At 36.3% G+C, this 20,655-nt stretch overlaps 1 long non-coding RNA gene across 1 annotated transcript; it reads left to right on the forward strand.

Moving 5' to 3' along the window:
• Positions 1-409: 409 nt before the first annotated feature.
• On the forward strand, positions 410-1,630 carry LOC141676652 (uncharacterized). Its single transcript, XR_012557104.1, has 3 exons — positions 410-728; positions 1,029-1,097; positions 1,185-1,630. It is a non-coding gene; the product is annotated as an uncharacterized LOC141676652 (long non-coding RNA).
• The last annotated feature ends 19,025 nt before the right edge of the window (positions 1,631-20,655 follow it).

Here is a 20,655-nt window from a genome sequence, read left to right on the forward strand (position 1 = left end):
CTTCCTCCCAAATTTATTTGCAGCCTTCGAGTGCCAATATCATTAGTTTTTATACTAATGATACTGCATCTCTTAATGTAACAGTCTCGTATATATTCTAATCCACACTCGACACTACTTTTTCACATCAGCGATGGCACATCGGATCTAGATTTTGGTATTCATGACCTTATTTTTAGTAAATTTAGTCCTTTATCTCTAGATCATGGTCAAAAATTAGTTGAAATTAATTTTCTTACTCAAAATTTAAAATTCAAAATTCACAATGGATTGTCTAACAAGCCTTACAAAAGCATAAAATAAATGGTTTTTTCAAGACACTATAGAAATTAGGATGATAGTACACTGTGTTCATCTTCCACTTTCCTTTTCCCAGTCAATGTGCAAAACTGTCATATTATAGTTAAGGGTCAGCCTCCCACATAATTCGTTCCTATAGACACCACCACCGTAGTTTTTTTTTCTTCTTTTTTGGATAGGTTTTTTTCCTTTCCCTTTTTTCTTCTTCTTTGTTTCAAACCACCACCATGACCAATCGTTCCATCACATTTCTTTCCTCGGGTGTTCCTTCTAAGATGCAGCAACTTTTAGAAACCTAGCTGATCCCAAGAAGGTTATGATTAATTTGATTATAATATTTCATATAGTAATTTTTCATCTGGAGAAGGAAGAAAAACAATCTCATTGTGAACTTTTATGTCATTTAGGCTCGAGCTTGCATAAAAGAGGTACATTTCTTTCCATTCAATCATGTGGAGAAGGGGAATGCTTTGAGATTTATTGATTCTAATGGCAACTGAAATAGAGCTAGTAAAGGTGCCCTGTACATGGACACGGATGTATACATAAATAAATTTATATGAGACCTACTTCATGCATCTCTATAAAAAAAAGTGCTCTGATTATTTCATGTTTTTCAGATCTTGACCTTATGTAATTCCAAGGAATATCTTAAGAGCAATGATCATGTAATTATTGATAAATTCGCAGAACATTGATTGAGATTGTGAAATGTTTCATCCTTTCAGGCGCGACAGTGCAGAGACTACATATATCCAAAACTCTTAATCTTGGTGTAAATGTCAAGATGATTAGTGGTAATATAAGTTTTCATATTTCATATCAACAAAAAAAATCATTTTTTGTTCTTCCTCTATTTAATTATTTTTTAAAACTATGTCTAGGTGATTAGCTTGCTACAACAGAGGAGATTGGGTGAAGACTATGAACAGGGACGAATATGTATCCCTCTGCTACTTTACTAGGTCAAAACAAGGATGCGTCAATTGCTTCACTTCCGATAGATGAGTTAATTGAAAAGGCCAATAGGGTTATATTGGTATTATCTACTTTCTTTTGATCAACTCCATCACTAACTTCATAAAAGAAAATAATGCTGAAAATGTTGCTGCTGCACATATGTTTGGCCCGGCTCCTAAAACCAAGGTATGATGTGGACTGAATGAAACACTTTGATATTCATATTAGTTATTTAAAATAATAATTAAAACCAAATTCCACTTATAAAACTCCACTAAAATCCAATAAATTTTACAAGTTCCCTAATATCAATAAAATTTACAATTCTTGAATAAAAAACTAAATTATAACCACGTCAATAATTTCTAACAGAAACCTAAGAAAAACAATAAACTTTTTAAAATCTAAACAAACACTCTTCCCATTAAGTAGCCCACTTAAGTAATAATACCTGCTGGGGAAAAATAAGAGAAATTGTCACGCCCCAAACTATTTACAAAAGACAATATATGAATCCAAGATCTTACAGTTTTGGGTTTGGAACAGCCCAACACTATTAACTAATACAACCTGATTTTAATATCGAGTCCTCACACACAAAATCACTAACTACCTGAGCTCGAACATACGAATCGGCATCACAAGTCTTACGCGATGTCTGCTTGAATCTAACCATATCTGCTAGCTGTAATATCAGGGTAAGCAAGTAGTGAGCCAAATGCTCAACAAGCGTTATAATATACATAACAAGAATAAAACATTAACAATGGAATTGAAAGATTCAACAATATTGAATCAAGAGATAAACTTTCAGGATGATGACATCTTTTATTGTAATAAAACCATTCAAAACCATTTCCTTATCAAAAACCATTTTATGACGCTACGGATTACAGCCGGCGATCAGCCGCGAAGTAATCCCGAACCTCGCTGGGTTCTAGAATATTAATGGGATCCCTAGGCAACTTTTAAGCCTACAAATTAAGAGCGGAAAGGACTTGCGTCTCAGTCCAGATCCACTATCTAAAGAAAATATTTGTCCCCCTTTGAGACTGGAAATCCAAATTTTAACTTTTTATTTTAAAAAAAACTGATGCCAAGTGACTGTTAATTTCTTAAACAGTGAGCATCTTTATTAAGGGTTCTAGATCAAATTTGAAGCACAGGGAATAGGTCCACTAAATTTCAAGGCCATGATCAACTAGACTATACTTTATCAAGGGAATTACAAGGTTTCTATTCACAAGGAATTTGACAATGAGATTTAGCAGGGTTATCAGATTGTATGAAGAAACTAAGTCAAACTAGGTTCAAGGTAATGGTTCCAGATAAGACATAGGTATTGAAATATAAAGAAGGTGAGCATCAGTTCAAAGTATAACGGGGTATCTTGTTTTAGGGGTAAGAATAGGGTTATCAAGCAATCATGAACGACTTTTAAGGGATAGCTGAAAGGCATATGGCATAGCCTATTTGTATATTCGAGGATATAACTCAACTCAAATAAGAATGTAATAAGTAAATAGTGGATCTATCGTCAGAGAGATCTCACAAAGTAACATCTGTCAAAGGGTTAAGAAATATTATTCATCTACAGACTTGAAGACTTAATTCACTGGAAGAAGCTCAAGAAATTGATCAAGCCTCAGTGATATAAATCAAGATTGTGGATTTAATCAAGTGACAGAGATCTCGTCAGGGTATCAATTAATTACAAGGATTTAATCTGAAGAAAATCAAGAGTATCAAGGTTAAGGCTTGAAGAAACGTCACGGAAGTTAGTCACTCATGAACCAGACAGTACATCGAGTGTCAACATTGAAGTGGTGGAATTGATTCATAATTGACAGTAATTTTCAGAAGATTTTCAGAAGAATGGTCGCTGCTCAAGATTAGTATTAATTCTCTATTAGTTAATTAAGTCAAATAATTTAACTAAGAAAATAAATTATATCTGCAAAGATTAATTTATTGATTAATTGAATTAATTGATTAATTGATTAATTAATTCAGAATTAATATTAAGGATTTTCAGAATTATTATTAGATTAAAATCTATTAATAATTCAGTAAGACAATGTGATTTGAACTACTATGACAATCGGTATGACAATTGATAGTCATACCGAAAGTCTTGCTAGTTCATTCTGATTGTCTTGCTAGCTATTGGGATAGTCTTGCTAGTTCAAGAGGATAGTCTCACCGAAAGTCCTACCAGTTCAAATGGATTGTCATACCAGTTCATTTGATTGTCTTGTCGAAAGTCTTGCTGAGTAAACTGGATTGTTCTGTTTACTTAAACAACAAAAACACAGCAGAAGATATTCATGCAATAATTCAACAAAAAACACAAGTCAAGAACTCAGCAGAAAACAAAGGCTCAACATTTTATTTTTCATCTGCTTTATTCAAGATCAAAATTCTAGATTGAAAAGTTAAATCCAATCCACTAGAATTATTTATCTTGTTCTTGTGTATCAATCTAGCGTATTAAAATCCCTAGAACTTAATCTCAAATCGCATTTAGCATTTGATCTTTTAATTGCAAAAATAGAAAAAGTTCATGTCGAATTTATTCTAGATTTGTAATAATTGATTTGAGATTAATCCCTTGTAACCGATACCGTAGTTGTAACACCTTTCAAGTTTAATAAAAGTTTTATTTAACTTGAATTTTGTTTTACATTTTTATTCCGTATTTTATTCGATTAAACGGTATTGTTTGCATTCAACCCCCCCTTCTACAAACAAATTGGGACCTAACAATTGGTATCAGAGCCTTCTGATTAACGTACAAATCTAGATCTTAGACTTCTGTGTTTCTTTCACTTCTTGAATTTTTTATTCACTCAAAAAATTCATAATGACTACACAAAAAGTTGGAACCGTTAAAATTCCACTTTTCGATAAAGAAAATTATGTTATGTGGAAGAAGAAGATGCTACTGTTTTTACAAGTGGCTAATCCCAAATATTTGCAAGTGTTAAAGAAGGGTCCAAAAATTCCTATGGTTATTGAACAAGAGGTAATAGAAAATGATGTGGTGATCACCAAAGCGAGAACTTATGTGAAAGATCCTGAGGATTTCTCTCCTGCTGAAATAGAAGAATCCTCCCTGGATGCTAGCCTTCAATTAATTTTAGTAGATTCCCTTAATCCCTTGATGTATAGACATGTGATGAATTGTAAAGATTCCAAACATATCTGGGAAACTATTGAGATTATTAATGAAGGCACAGAGGAAGTTAGGGAGAACAAGCTAGAAATCCTAACCTCTGAGTATGAATACTTTAAATCCAATCCAGGAGAAGGAATCACTGAAGTGTTTGAGAGGTACAATGCATTGATCAACAACCTGAACATTAATGGTAAATACTATTCCATCAGGGAGGTCAACAAAAAGTTCCTTTTAACACTGCCAACTCATCTCGAACATAGAATCACTGCCATAAGAGAAGCAAGAGATCTGAGTGAGATTTCTTTGGAAAGGCTCTATGGTGTGTTAAAGACTTATGAGTTGGAGCAGATTCAGCAGAAGGAAGTTTACGGGAAAGGAAGAGTGGTCAGCACGTCTACTGCTCTAGTAGCTGATGAACAACAACAACAACCACAATATCAACAACAATCTCAACAGTCAGAAAGAATGGTACAGTCTTCCAAGGTTGAAGATAATGTGATAGTAGCAGAATTTGATTCTCCTACTACAAATCAATCAGGAGATGATTATTATTCCTTGGAAGAACTGGAGCAATTGGAGGATGAGTCAATGGCCCTGATTGTCAAGAGATTCTCAAATGTCAGATTCAAAAGGAATCCCAAGTTCAAGTACAAGTCCAACTACAACAGATTCCAGAAAGGTGGATCTTCATCCTCTAACACCAGCAGTGGTGGGTATAAAACAGGGATGGTTGATCGAAGCACCATTCGATGCTTCAACTGTAATGAGTTGGGACACTTTGCCACAGAATGCAGGAAGCCAAAACAAGCTAGGAAGAACTCTTACGATTCTAATCAGAAGAGTAAATCTGAAAGGGCGTACCTGGCAAAGGGAAGAAGCTGGGATGATACTGATAGTGAAGATGAAGAAGTTGGGAATCTTGCTCTCATGGCTAGTAATGCAAGCACCTCATCGTCAAGAAAAGAGGTAAAATTTACTGATGCTGAATTAGTTTATCATCTAGGAGGTTCCTTAGATTGTGCTCGTCGTGATAATGAATTGTTAAATCAACAAATCAAAGACCTTGAGAAAGAGGTCAATGAATTAAGACTTGTGCACATTAATCAAGATAAACTAAAAGAACAAGTATCTTTTCTAGAGAATAGAGTTGACTGTTATAGACTACTCGAAACTATTCTCAAAGACAAGATCACCGGTCTTGAGGCTAAGGTTAAAGCCTACTTTAATTCTTGTTCGAAGTCCAAAGAGTTTTACAATAAGCAAGCTGTTAATCAAACACATGGAATAGGTTATGATTACAATGCTGCTATTGGAAAATTAGGCATAAACTCCCCTCCTCATGTATGTGCTAAAGGCAGGGAAGTACCACATGTGCTTAAGGGTGTTGATGAACCCCTCTATAAAGAATCAATTGCTGAACCATTTGATGAGACCTCTTTTATTATTCAAGAAGAAATCCGTGCTGAAGATAATGCTAATGGGAAAGCTGTCTCCAAGTCAAGTGTGTCAAAAGTTCCAGTCAAGGTTGTGAAAGCAACTGAGACTAACTCAGACACACATGAGTTGGATAACACAAATGCCATGTCTACCATGCATAAGTTGCCTATTGTTAATCCTTCTCATAAAGCATGTGGTGTTCCTGATTGTATGTCTTGTGCTTTTAATCTGTTGTTTGCTTATTTTAATGGTAAGCATGTTTCTAATGATAAGACTACTCCTCGTCAGCATGTGAATAATAGAAAGCATGATAGGTCTAAGACTGCTAGTCCTCCTAAAGCTAGAAAGGAGACATTTGTGCCTAAGCCTAACCAGAAATTTGTCAAGGCTGTTCACAAGGTCAAATGTTCAGTCATTGAGAACGTTGAGAATATTGAAATTAAGAATGTTGTTTTGCCTGATAAAGGCCAATTTTACAAGTATGCCGGACCCAGCCAAGCTTGGGTTCCGAAGAAGTTCTAATCCATTTGTATTGCAGGGCATTAAACAGGTACAACCGGTAGTGTGGATTCTTGACAGCGGATCGTCAAGACATATGACCGGAGATAGAGCCCTGTTATCAAATGTGGTTGAGAAAGCTGGCCCAGTGGTTACCTTTGGAGATAACAGCAAAGGTTTAACGGAGGGATATGGCTGTTTGCTAGCTGGAAATGTTATCATTGAAAATATATATGTTGTGCAAGGACTTGAACACAATCTGCTTAGCATTAGTCAGTTCTGTGACAACGGCTACAATGTTTTATTCGACAAGCTGAAGTGTCAGATTCTGCACAAGAAAAGTGAAAAACCCTCCTTATTGGGAATCCGGAAAGGAAATCTGTTCGTAGCTGACATGAACTCTGGAAGCAATCTTGAAGTCAATTGTTTCTATGCAAAGGCATCGTCAGATGAGAGTTGGCTATGGCACAAGAGACTTTCCCATCTCAATTTCAAAACAATGAATTCTCTTGTCAAAAGAGAATTGGTAAGAGGTCTGCCTCAGCTGGAATTCTCTCCAGAAGGACTATGTGAGGCTTGCCAGAAAGGAAAGTCAAAGAAAGCAAGTCACAAAGGCACTGACACATCTTCCATAACTGGTGTTCTGCAATTATTGCACATGGATTTATTTGGTCCAGTTAATATCCTTTCTATGTCAAAGAAGTGTTACTGTCTTGTGATAGTTGATGACTATTCCAAGTATACGTGGGTTTTATTTCTTCACTCTAAGGATGAAACACCACAAGTTGTGATTGATCATATCAAGATGATTGAGTTAGATTCTAACGTCCCTGTTAGAGCAATAAGGTCAGATAATGGGACAGAATTCAAGAATACACTTCTCAATGGATTCTGTACAGATAAAGGGATTACCAGACAATTTTCAGCTCCTAGAACCCCTCAGCAAAATGGAGTGGTAGAAAGGAAGAATCGTACATTGATTGAAGCTGCAAGAACGATGTTAAATGAATCAGGTCTTCCAATGTACTTTTGGGCTGAAGCTGTCAATACTGCATGTTATACTCAGAATCGAACTCTAATCAACAAAGACTTCATGAAAACTCCTTATGAGATTTTGAATGAACAGAAACCTTCTATCAAATACTTTCATGTATTTGGTGCCAGATGCTTCGTGCTCAAGGATGGAGATGATCGTCGTGGTAAGTTCGAGGCAAAGGCATATGAGGGTATTTTTGTTGGATATGGAAGAAGATCATATAGAGTGTATATCATTGATCAACACAAAGTAACTGAAAGTGTCAATGTTATATTTGATGACACTAAACTCCCTAGTATCCAAACTGAAGATCCTTCTGAGAAACTGAAGTTTGATGATACGTCAGATTCAGAATCAGAACATGGTCAAGAACCTGAGGTTGTTGCTGGTGAAGAACCTGTTAATCCTGATGATACTCAAGGTAATAGTGATGGAAACTTTGGCAACAATGAAGATACCACTGCTACTGACGGAGAATCTTCAAGTCAACATGACAACAACTCAGGGGGAGATGCTGAAGGATCATCTAGTAGGACACAACATCACAATGAATTTTAAGGCGAATCATCAAGATCAAATCTTTCAAGACAGACTGTCTGGAATAAAGCTCACCCCTTTGAGTTGATTATTGGTGATCCAGATGTTGGAGTCAGAACTAGACGTGCTACTCAAAATGAGTGTCTGTTCTCAGGATTTCTTTCTGAGATGGAACCTAAGAAAATTGAAGAAGCACTGACTGATCCAGATTGGGTGATTGCTATGCAAGATGAACTCAATCAGTTTGAAAGTCAACAAGTCTGGAAACTGGTACCTAGGCCTGTACACAAGAAAGCTGTTGGTACTAGGTGGGTATTCAGGAATAAACTAGATGAAGATGGTGTGGTTACAAGAAACAAGGCAAGACTGGTAGCTAAAGGGTATTCTCAAGCTGAAGGCATTGATTATGATGAAACCTATGCTCCAGTGGCTAGACTTGAGGCCATCGGATATTTCTGGCATTCGCAGCATTTTCAAACTTTAAAGTTTATCAAATGGATGTCAAGAGCGCCTTTCTGAATGGAAAGCTGGATGAAGAGGTATATGTAGAGCAACCTCCTGGTTTTGAAGATCCAGATCATTTGGATTTTGTCTTCTTTCTTTTCAAGGCTATCTATGGGCTGAAACAGTCTCCAAGAAAGTGGTATGACACTCTCTCTGAATTTCTTATTGAAAATAGCTTTATTAGAGGTGTCATAGACAAAACTCTCTTTTCTAAAAAACATAAGAATGATACTATATTAGTCCAAGTCTATGTGGATGATATAATATTTGGGTCTACTAATGATAATCTCTGTAAGAGATTTGCTAAGTTAATGCACAACAAGTTTGAAATGAGCATGATGGGAGAGCTGAAGTTCTTTCTTGGATTACAAGTAAATCAAAGGTTAGATGGAACATTTATTTGTCAATCCAAGTATCTCAAGGAACTCCTAAAAAAGTACAATCTAGAGGATTCTGCATCAGCAAGGACTCCATCAACTACAGCTGTCAAGCTTGGACCATGTGAAAACTCCATTAAGGTAGATGTCACAAGCTACAGAGGTATGATTGGCTCGTTACTCTATCTTACTGCAAGTAGACCAGATATTATGTATGCTACATGCTTATGTGCAAGGTTCCAAGCGGATCCTAGAGATATCCATCTCGTTGCTGTTAAACGAATCTTAAGATATCTTAAGGGAACACCAAATCTAGGTATTTGGTACCCTAAAGAATCTGGTTTTAACCTTGTTGGATATACAGATTCAGATTACGCAGGAAGTGTTGTTGATAGGAAAAGCACCTCAGGAAGTTGTCAATTCCTAGGAAGCAGGCTAGTCTCATGGTACAGCAAGAAACAGCAAACAGTTTCCAACTCAACGGCCGAGGCTGAATATATTGCTGCTGGAAGCTGCTGTGCTCAGATCTTGTGGATTAGGAACCAACTACGAGACTATGGCTCTGTATTGAACAAGATTCCTATTTTATGTGACAATACAAGTGCAATAGCCATCACCAACAATCCTGTGCAGCACTCGAGGACAAAGCACATTGACATCAGGTATCATTTTATTAGAGAGCACGTCATGAATGGTACTGTTGAACTATTTTTTATTCCAACAGAAGAACAAATAGCAGATATTTTCACTAAACCACTTGACGAATCCACATTTACCAGATTAGTTGGTAAATTGGGCATGTTGAATAGTTTTAGTGATTAATTTAGTTAATATCTGAGATCTGTTCTTGAATGAATTTACAAATGAATTTTTCATAAATGAAAAATTCATTTGCAAATTTATGTTATCATTTTATCATATTTCTTGCTTATTTCTATGTAATATATATTATCTTATCTATTTTTATTTTCCCTACTTGTTAATTTAAAATACCTCAGAATATTTTATTTCCTCTAAAAATATTTTTCTATGAATTTTATTTGCTAAAATTCAATAGAAATCTATTTTTGGAATAAAAATAATAAATTCTGATATATTGTCTTTGTTTCTGTAAAATTATAAGTTTTTATTTCAGTTTTACTATTTTGTAATATAGTTTCAGTACATATATAGAAGTCTGTTCCTTTTTATTTTATTTTATTTTCTACTGCAATGACAATCGGCAAGACAATTGAATTGTCTTGCTGAAAGTCATTTCAGTATATTTTGTATATGTTTGTATATGTCGGTATAGTTTATACTGGCAAGACAATCGGTATGACTATCAATTGTCTTGCCAGTTATAAACAATATGTATATATATATTCTATTTCATTTTATACTGGTATGACAATCGGTATGACAATCCCGGATTGTCATACCAGCTGTTATATATAAAGGCGTTTGTTTTGTTTCAGCAGTTAATTCCATTTAAGCAGTTCAATTTTTTTTTCCCATTCAAACAATCACTCTCTCTTCACTTTCTCTCTTCTCTCTCTTCGAACCAAATCAATAGACCTGTCCCTTTCCTTGCTCGAGTTTTTACTCAGCAAACTTAATCATTCACTCCTGTGATATATACTTACATATATATACATACAGGAGTGCTGTCCAAATTTTCAAAATCTGTGATTAATCAGTTTGCCCCTTCAAATTCCATTTGTGTTGGTTGATTTTGAAACTTTTTTTGTTTTATTTTTATTTCTGATTTGTGTCGTTTGGCTTGTGTCATCTGGATTTGTGAGTTATAGATTTTAACGAGATACATTCCTGTCTAAATTTTTCGATTATAATTAATTTAATTCGAATTATTAAATTAATTTAATTAATTCGAATTTTCTTAATATTATTCTTAAAATTCTGAAAGTGTGTGTCTTATTATTATTTTAAAATGGCTCTCAATTTCCAACTTGTCGCGCATAATCAGGTTGGTTATTTTAATCCGGAAAAATGTGATGTTGAAAAATTTAAGCCTTGGATTAGATTTTTAAATGACCATTCGATTGTTAGCTCTGCTATTAAATCAAATGTGATTTTAAATATCGATCTTCTTAGACTGATTTGCACAACCTCTACTGTGGCCGATGATTCAAAATCTTTTTCATTCACCGTGGCAAACACACAGTATGTAGTTGATGAAACAGTCGTCAATCGTGCGCTAAATTTTCCACTTGACAATTTCTGTAATTTACCCTCTGAAAATGATATCACAAATTTTTTCCATGCTATTCACTATCAGGGGGTGATCAATTTAACCAAACTTTCTAAATCAAATTTGGTGTCTGAATGGGATATTTTCTTCGATACACTTTCCAAAGTGTTTGCCAACTGCACAAAATCCAATTTTCATAACATCACTTCCACTCTGCAGTATATTGGTCTTGCGGTTGTTTTCAATCAAAGGATCAATTTTGGCAAACTACTTTTTCCCATTCTCTTGAGACGTCTAACTTCTGCTTTACGTGATCATTCTACAAATCGTAGGGTATCATGTTACTATGCTCGTTTTCTCATGCTTATAGCAGATCATCTTCTCTCACCTGAACACAAAGCCCTTTTTGCTAACTCTGCGGTAACCGAACCCCCTCCAGTTAGCAAAAAGATTTACACTCGCCAAGACACAACCTTCAAATTCATGCAAGTTCCAGTACTTGTATCTGCTTTCATGGCCACTTATATTCCTTTACCTATTCTTAATCTTCCCGGCCATGAACAGCAACCTCAACCTCCAGTGGTTCAAGCCACCCAGGCTCTTCCATTACAGGTAGTAATTCCTCACTCTCACTCTCTTCCTACTTCTGTTGAAAGACCCCCAGTGGTTGATAGGGCTGACCATGAAGTTGTAGAACCACAGCTTCAATCCCAGGTCATAGAGCCAAACACAGAGTCACATTCTATCTCAACCTCTCCCCCACTGTCTAAAATGTTACCCAGGAGATTACTAGGAAGTAGTTACATTGTTAAATATGAGTGAACCCTCAGCTCTGCCTCCTCCTAAGAAAAGAAGAACATATTCTGAGGCATCTGAAAGCCCATCCTTGTCCTCCCAACAGGACATGGACTTTGAAATGGCCAATGAACAGTTACTAGAGGCATTCTCTCAACAGGATGCATCTATTGAAATTCGCCATAGGGCCATGGCATCTTGTACTGAGTCAGGCACAATTCCATTACTCACAATGGAACCATACACTTCCCCAGATCATACTCAGGACACACAGCGAGGAGTGCACGTAGAGTCGGTTACAGTGCCTGCCATAGTTACGGCAGAAGAGCAGTCACATGCTTCAGAGGGAAAATCTGACTCTCCGCCATCTTTAATAGAGTCATTTTCTCCCCTCCCAGATCCAACACCTCTGGCTCCCTTATGGGATTCTCCACTCGCAGATTTATCTGGAGAAAGTGGAGGGCAACTCGGTCAATCTATCCCTGAAGCAATTCAGACATCTATTTCACATGAAATGATAGGTTTGACTGAGGATCGGGACTCGCGAATTCCCATTGCACCACCACTGACCTCTCTTGAAGAGGCTAGGGTGATTTTTAATGCAGGTACAGAAGAACAGCAACTGGAAGACTCCTCACGAGCAATTATATTGAGAGAAACACATGCACGTGAGATGAGTGAACCAAACACGAGTGAAATTCAGGTGAGAGCACACACAGACACTGATACTGTAAACCTGTTAGCTCAGATTGCTGCCCTAAAAGAAGAACTTGCTAAAAGCCAAGCTGAAGCTCAAGCATTCAAAGCACAAGTGGTTGAACGGTCTTCTTCTTCCACCTCTGTCAACAATCAGCTTGCAATCATAAGGAATGACATCTCAGATCTAAAGACCACTGTAATACCAAAGCTCAATTCTATTCAGGACACTCCAACTTTATTAGCTGATGATATATCCAACTTCTGCTCTCTACACACAAGAATGACTTCTCTTGAAGACCTCGTTGAGATGAATCATTCACTGGACTCCTCAAGATTTCTAAAGATAGAAACGGGCATGGAACATCTCAATGAAGGGATGAAGCACTTATATTTCATGATCAAGAATTCTCATTGCCCTAATGAAGAACAAAGAGCTTATTTTGAAGGACCGTCTGGTGGAGGATCAGGCTCTGGAGGTGATAGAGGTTCCAAAGGAAAGTCAGTAGAGGATCCCTCAACTAAGGGGGAGAAGAAAGGGAGTAGTGCCAAAGGGAAGGAAAAAGATACCTCTGCTGGAGATAAAGGAAAGGCTGATGATGTCTACTACAGTGGAGAACAGGATGACTTTGATATTTTTGACATTCCCACTGAACCAGTTCAGGAAGATAAAGATGGGTTATTTGAAGCTGAAGAGGAAAGTGATTTTGAAGATTGGGAAGAGGAAGATACAGTGGATCCTATGTTTGAGAAAGAATTTCAGAAGGAGCAGTCAGAGATGAAAAGAAAAGAAGCTGAACTCAAGAAGGTCTCTCAGATCATTGACAGGAGGAAAGACATACAAAGAACAGAAACTCTACAAAAGCAACGTCTTCATGACATAAAGGCTCAAGAAAGGAGAAGAGATGTCAGACTGAAGATTGGTGAAAAATGGGATGAAGCTAGGAGAGTACTTGATATGCCTCAGCTGAGCACTAACAATGATAGGCAGTTCCTACATCTTCTTGACAAGCTGGAAATCTCAAATCCTAACAATGACATGTACATGAATGCTATCAAGACTGAAGTCTCAAGGATCACAGCTGCTTTTGATAGATCCCTAAATGAGATGAGCATTTTTGTATATTGTCAGAGTGAAGGATCTTTCAAGGTGTCACTTCATCTATTTGAGAATCGTTCTTTGTCAGAGATTTGGGTTCTTTTAAACAAAGTCAAAAGAAGCTCAGAATTGAATGAAGTTCTTCGAGAAAGGCTTAAAGAGTTTGCCAGCAGGGCTAGTCCTCAAGTGGTCAACAATCCTCATCAGGTGAGATTCTTTAAGTCTGATTGTCTTCAAATCTGTCAGCTAGATGTACAATCTCTTAAAGACTACTCAGCTAAGCATCTGGAATGGATGAAACATCATTTGAGAACTGCTGGATATTCATCCATGTTGAAGACTCAAGCTGCTGACTTGATTCAAGCTTATTGTGAAAAGAATGTTAAAAGGTACAATCAACTCAAGAATAAGCTGAAGTCAGTTGGAGTTCAACCAGTCAGACCTGCAAGCGTCACTTCAGAAAAGGATCGTGTCTTTGACAAGGAATTGCTTCAAAATTTAGAAGAAGGTGAAGTCAGAAGAGAAGATAACTGAAGTCAATTAGCTCAAACTCAATGTAATATGATTAGAGCTTTATGAATCAAGATAGTCTAATGTAGTTATATGTTCAGGCTAGAGGAACATCTATCTTGTATTCACTTGTAAATTTCATTTGGAATCTGGAAAATGTTAAATATAATCCGGAACTTTTCTGCTATTTACTTTACATTACTGTTTATATCTTTTTCTTATTTGTTAGTTGAGTTATCCTCTAGATATTTGTTGTTATTGTCTAACAAGCAAATAGGGGGAGATTGAAAGGCATATGTCATAGCCTACTCGTTTATTCGAGTATTTAACTCAACTCAAATAAGAATGTAATAAGTAAATAGTGGATTAATCATCAGAGAGATCTCACAAAGTAACATCTGTCAAAGAATAAAGAAACATTGTTCATCTGCAGACTTGAAGATTCACTGGAAGAAGTTCAAGAATTTGATCATGCCTCAGTGATACAAATCAAGATCGTGGATTTAATCAAGTGACAGAGATCTCGTCAAGGTATCATTTATTACAAGGATTCAATCAGAATATCAAAGTCAAGACATGAAGAAACGTCACCAAAGTTAGTCACTCATGAACCAGACAGTACATCGAGTGTCAGCATTGAAGTGGCGGAATTGATTCATAAGTCTCAGTGACTTTCAGAAGATTGTCAGAAGAATGGATGCTGCTCAGGGTTAGTATTAATTCTCTATTAATTAATTAAGTAATATAATTTAATTAAGAAAATAAATTATATCTGCAAGGATTAATTTATTGATTAATTGAATTAAATTGATTAATTAATTTAGAATTAATATTAAGGATTTACAGAATTTTAATTGGTTAAAATCTGTTTTAATTCTAAAAAGACAACTAATTGTACTAGTATGACAATCGGTATGACAATTGATAGTCATACCGAAAGTCATGCTAATTCAGTTGACTGTCTTGATGGAATTATTATTTAGATTAAAATCACTTATTAATTCAGTAAGACAATTCCATTTGTACTACTATGACAATCGGTATGACAATTGATTGTCATACCGAAAGTCTTGCTAGTTCATTTTAATTGTCTTGTTAGCTCTAAAGATTGTCACACCGAAAGTCTTATTGGACAAAGGATTGTCATACCAGTTCATTAATCTCGGCTGTGTTGATTAAAAGAAGCAGAAGCATCCAATTCATAAACACTCACAAAAAGCAATCTAACAGAACACAATACAAGAACAAAAGATAATAGCAGCAGAAAAACATTACATCTCATCTGCAACATCAAGATCAATTTCTAGATTGTAAAGTTAAATCCAATCAACTAGAAATACTTATCTTGTTCTTGTGTATCTATCTAGCGGATTAAAATCCCTAGAACTTAATCTCAAATCGCATTTAGCATTTGATCTTTTAATTACAAAAATAGAAAAAGTTCATGTCGAATTTATTCTAGATTTGTAATAATTGATTTGAGATTAATCCCTTGTAACCGATACCGTAGTTGTAACACCTTTCAAGTTTAATAAAAGTTTTATTTAACTTGAATTTTGTTTCACAATTTTATTCCGCATTTTATTCGATTAAACGGTATTGTTTGCATTCAACCCCCTCTTCTACAAACAAATTGGGACCTAACAGAATTATTTTCAAGTCAACAAGTTCTGAGATTCTGGAGGACTGGCGTTTTTGATGATGGTGGTAACCGTGGAACTCCCAGTATTATCTTCCAAGTGGGTGATTCATCTTTTGTAGTCACTCCTGGTACAGTACGCAGGGCTTTACATCTTCCAGAGGATTGTACTTTCTTAGTTCCAGAGGACTCAGCCCTTCGGGAGTTAATGGCTGAATTGGGATATAAAAAGAGTCTGACGAAACTTGGACAGTTGAAACGGGCTAATATCAGAAGAGAATGGAGTTTCTTCTTTGATTGCATCACCAAAGCCTTTGGGAACAAATGTTCAAATTTTGATGCTATCCCAATTCTGAGTCAGCACATAGGGTATGCTATTATCCATCAAACTCATTTTGATTTTGCAACTGGAATAATTGGTTTTATTGGGGATAGGATGACAGAGGATCGAGATGTTGTTTATTTTGCTAGATTCTGTCAACTTATTTACACTTACTGTACTGATGAACCTCATTTAGTCAGCACTCAAACCCCACCTTTTAAGGTTGCAAAAAGGTACTTTAATGATCTGGTAAATGCTGATACTAAGAAAAAAAATGGTTAGACCATTACAGATTCCTAAGTCTGTAAAACATATCCTGGTAAATGCTGATCCTGATACCTATAGATCTGTTTACTCTGATGTCCAACCACCTCCAACCACCCAAAATCCATCAACCTCAGTACCTACCTCTCATTCTACTCAACCTACCCTCAGAACTTATCTCCAATCCTATCTCTCCACTTCACAGACTGCTCAACCTTCTTCTTCAGCACCTACTGTGAAGCCTACATCCTCTAAGCCAAAGAGAACAAAGACTGTTCCTCAAACACCTCAAAAGAGGAGGAGATTTACTTTGAGAGATGAATCAGATTCTGAGGAACAGATTCCTTCTTCAGAACCTGTGGTGGTTGAAGCTGAGAAAGCAACTTCTCAGAAGGATTATGAAATTGGGGGTTCTAGGCTTCTCAAGAGTCTTAGACGTATGATAGTTCCTGAAACTCCCACGGAATCTAAATCAACAAGGAAGTACAAGAAACAGAGGGCACAAAGGCCAGTTTCAGATGATGAGGAGGAAGCAGCTAAGGAAGGATCAGGAATCTCTGATCTCACAAGGCAAGGAATTTGCTCCAGTCACTTCTTCTCCATCAACTCCATCTCAGGAAGCTGTATCTGACAAGGCTAACTCACCATCTGTGTCTCTTGTTGATCCAGGCACAAGTGCTGAAATTGATATTCAGAACTTGGTTGTGCCTGCAATTCTTTTCTTAGAAGCTCCAATAGCAAATAATCCTTCCACAACACCTGTTACTGATGCTGTTCAAACTCCAGAGTTATTAACAACACCTTCTCTGCATCAAGATGCTGATAATCAGATTTTAGGTGAGCATCAGGATATGGCTGTTGATCAGAACTTAGTATCAGATCAGCAATTAGAGGATGTTGAAGCCTCCATTGCTACTCACACTGTTGTCTTATCAGAAGATACTGATTCTTTAAGTTCTGATGCTGCAAATGTTGGAGATACTGGTGAAGCTGCTACAACTGTAGATGCTGATAAAGCAGGTCCTTCAGGACATACTCCTCCACCGACTCTTCCTAAGTCTGAACTGGTAAAGGAGTTTGTTATCAGGGATGCACCAGTGCCTTGGAGTGAAACTCCTGCATGTCAGGAGTGGACTAAGGAATGGAACTCAGTTTCATGTGTTCCAAATGCTTTACATCTTGCTGAGCACTTGACTAAAGCTGATGAAATGTTAAATTCTGATGATTTTAAAACCCAGCTTAGAGTCACTGCATTGAGTACTAAACATCTACAAGGTCTTCATTCCAATACTCATGCAGAACTACACAAGATTCAGGAGAACTTTATCAAACAGGAACTAGTTTGGAAAATTGATAAGAAAAAGTTCTTCCAACCTACCATTGACAGGGTTGCTTATATTGAGAAAACTCAAGAGATACAACAAGCTCAGATTGATCAAATTCTGACAAATCAAGCTTCTCGACAATCGCAACTTACTGAAATGCAGACCTCAGTGGAACTACTTATCTCTCTTTTATTACCTGTTGATGCCAAAAAGGGGGAGAAGGTAATTAAGTCCAAATGCAAAACCAACAAGACACTGCAAGGAAAGGATGATGGAAAAGATGACCAAGGAACCTCTGGAATGGGTAGTGGTCATAGTCAAGGTAGAAGATTTACATCAAGACAAGCTAGTCACAGGACAAGTTCTGATACTGGGAAAAGAATAAGTTCTGCTGCTGGTAAAAGGATAAGTTCTGATGAACTTCTAGATCTTGATGAGGAAATGTCATGACAGTTATTTCTTCAAGAAAATAGAGGGATGGACTTGGAAAGTTTAAAGGAAGAAGAAGCCAAATTTAAATCAGAGAAAGTCACATCTAAATCTGAAGCTTCTGGTAAAAAGTTACTTCCAATACCTAAAGGCATTGTGATCAAAGAAAGGACACATACTGAAGCAACTTTGGCTAGATCACAACCACAGATAGATCCAAGATCCAAGGGTAAAGAAAAGGTTGGTGAACCTATCAAGCCTTATGTACCTCCTGAGGAAGAAGAAATTACTGATGGAAAAGATGATCTTGCTCTGATTTCGAGTAAAGTTCTTAAAACAACCTCTGACATGGCTCAAGTTGTTCAGAGTCAAGAAATTGTAAGTTCTGATATTCAGAAAAAGCAAGTAACCTCTGACAGTGCTCAAGTTAACTTGATATCAGAAAATAGATCAAAGACACTCCTACCAGGATTCACTAAAGCAAAACAGACTCAATCTTTGAAGACTAATGCAAGTGGTTTTGAAGCAAGAGTAGTTACTGGAAAGGAAACTAGAGATAAATCTGGATTGGGAAGTGCTGATGATAGAAGAGTACACAACACTACCAATGATCCAACTTCCTTGAGTGAACCAGGTATTGGAGCAACTCCTGAGAGATTGAATCAACTGAAATCTGTACAGATGGTTTACCATACCTACTTGAAAGAATACATCATGTTGTATTTCATGACAGATGGTAGGGTTTATCATATAAGATAAAATGCCATTCCTTTGAAGTATTTTGAAGAATTGGAGCATGTACTTTTCTTACTTCAAGTGGATGACAGAATAACAGAGACAGCTGCAAACTACTTAAAAGAACAGATTCAGAGACAGAAAAGGCTTTATTCTGTTAAGTCTGACAGCATATATGTTCCAAAGTACAGAGATCACAATGGTGATATTGTTGATATGAAGCCTAATACTGCACAGATCAGAACGTATCTTGGTATTAAGGGACTTGAATTCAATCTTGAGTCAGACAAAGCTTATGTCATAAGACTAGATCAGGAGTTAAGAAAAGCAAAGATTAATGATCTCAGAGCTGCAATCTTTCAAACTGGTGAAGATACTGCAGAGCTTAAAGGTGTTAAAAGGAGAATGATTGATGAACTAAGATATGCTGAGAAATGTTTGTTGAAGAACTATCTCAGAACAACTCCTGACATCAGAGAGATCAGAAAATGAAGAAGCCAAGTCGAAGATCTACAACTGCTTAAATTCTGATATTTATACAGACTGAAGTTATTATCAGAAGTTGAAATTGGTAAAAACTTTAAGGACTGTAACTTGTAGTTATCTAGTCTAATTCTCATGCATTTGTACTTAATGTTTTTGACATCATCAAATATCTGTTAAACTTGTATATTTTGTTAATTTACAAGTTGGGGGAGATTGTTAGATATATTTGATAATGTCATGGCTAATATGTTTTATGTTTAGCTTTCAGATCTTACGTGAACAGGATAAATCAGTACTTAACTGTTGATCAGTACTTATACTGGAAGTCAGGACTTAAGGATATCAGTATTTATATTATCAGGAGATAATCATCAGAAGATAGATATCAGAACTTAAGTGTTGAAGGACAATCAGATAAGGACAGTAGCTGATTAAAGGAAAGAAGATCGAGATAAACATAAGAAGAGATATGCATGAAGAAGGAATTCCGTGAAGAATGGAATACTTGGAAGAAAAGATATCTGATTGATATATTTTAGGAAGCAGAATTATATTCCATATCAATTAGCGATTATCTTGTAACTGTGTAGTATATAAACACAGACATAGGGTTTACACTATAAGTGCTATCATTATTAGAAAAGATTATTCATTGTAATCCTAGCAGCTCTCGTGATATTTGTTCATCACTGAGAGGTAACAGTTCCATACTGTAACAGAGTTTATTGTTTCAATAAAGTTTGTTTTCTGTTACTTAAGTTCTTAAAGTTCGATTTGAGTGTACTATACACTGTATTCACCCCCTCTACAGTATGTGTGTGACCTAACAATGAACTTGCTTATGCAGAGAATGATGCTAATTTGCTTGTTGTTCGTAGGATTTTACACACAGAGACTATACCAAATACTGATCAACGAGAAAACTTATTTCACACAAGGTGTAAAGTTTGAGATCGGACTTGCAATATGATTATTGATAGTGGATCATGCACGAAAGTTGCATCCATTAACATGGTCAATAAGCTAAATCTTCCAACTCATGTTCATGAGAAACCATATAAGTTGAATTGGCTTGATGACTCGAAGGGTTTAAACGTGAAAAAGCAAGCCTTGGTGAGTTTTTCGATTGGTAGTTATAAGGATGAGTTATGGTGCGATGTGATTCCTATGAGTGCATGTCGTCTTTTACTTGGAAGACCATGGCAGTTTGATGGAAAGGTAATGCATGAAGGTGATACTAATGTTTATTTGGTACAAGTTGGGAGTAAACGTATTAAACTTCAACCTTTGTCTCCTAATGAGTATTATGAACATATGCGTGATTTAAAGAAGAAAAC

This window comes from Apium graveolens, chromosome 8, assembly GCF_009905375.1.
Source record: "Apium graveolens cultivar Ventura chromosome 8, ASM990537v1, whole genome shotgun sequence".
Taxonomy (NCBI): domain Eukaryota; kingdom Viridiplantae; phylum Streptophyta; class Magnoliopsida; order Apiales; family Apiaceae; genus Apium; species Apium graveolens.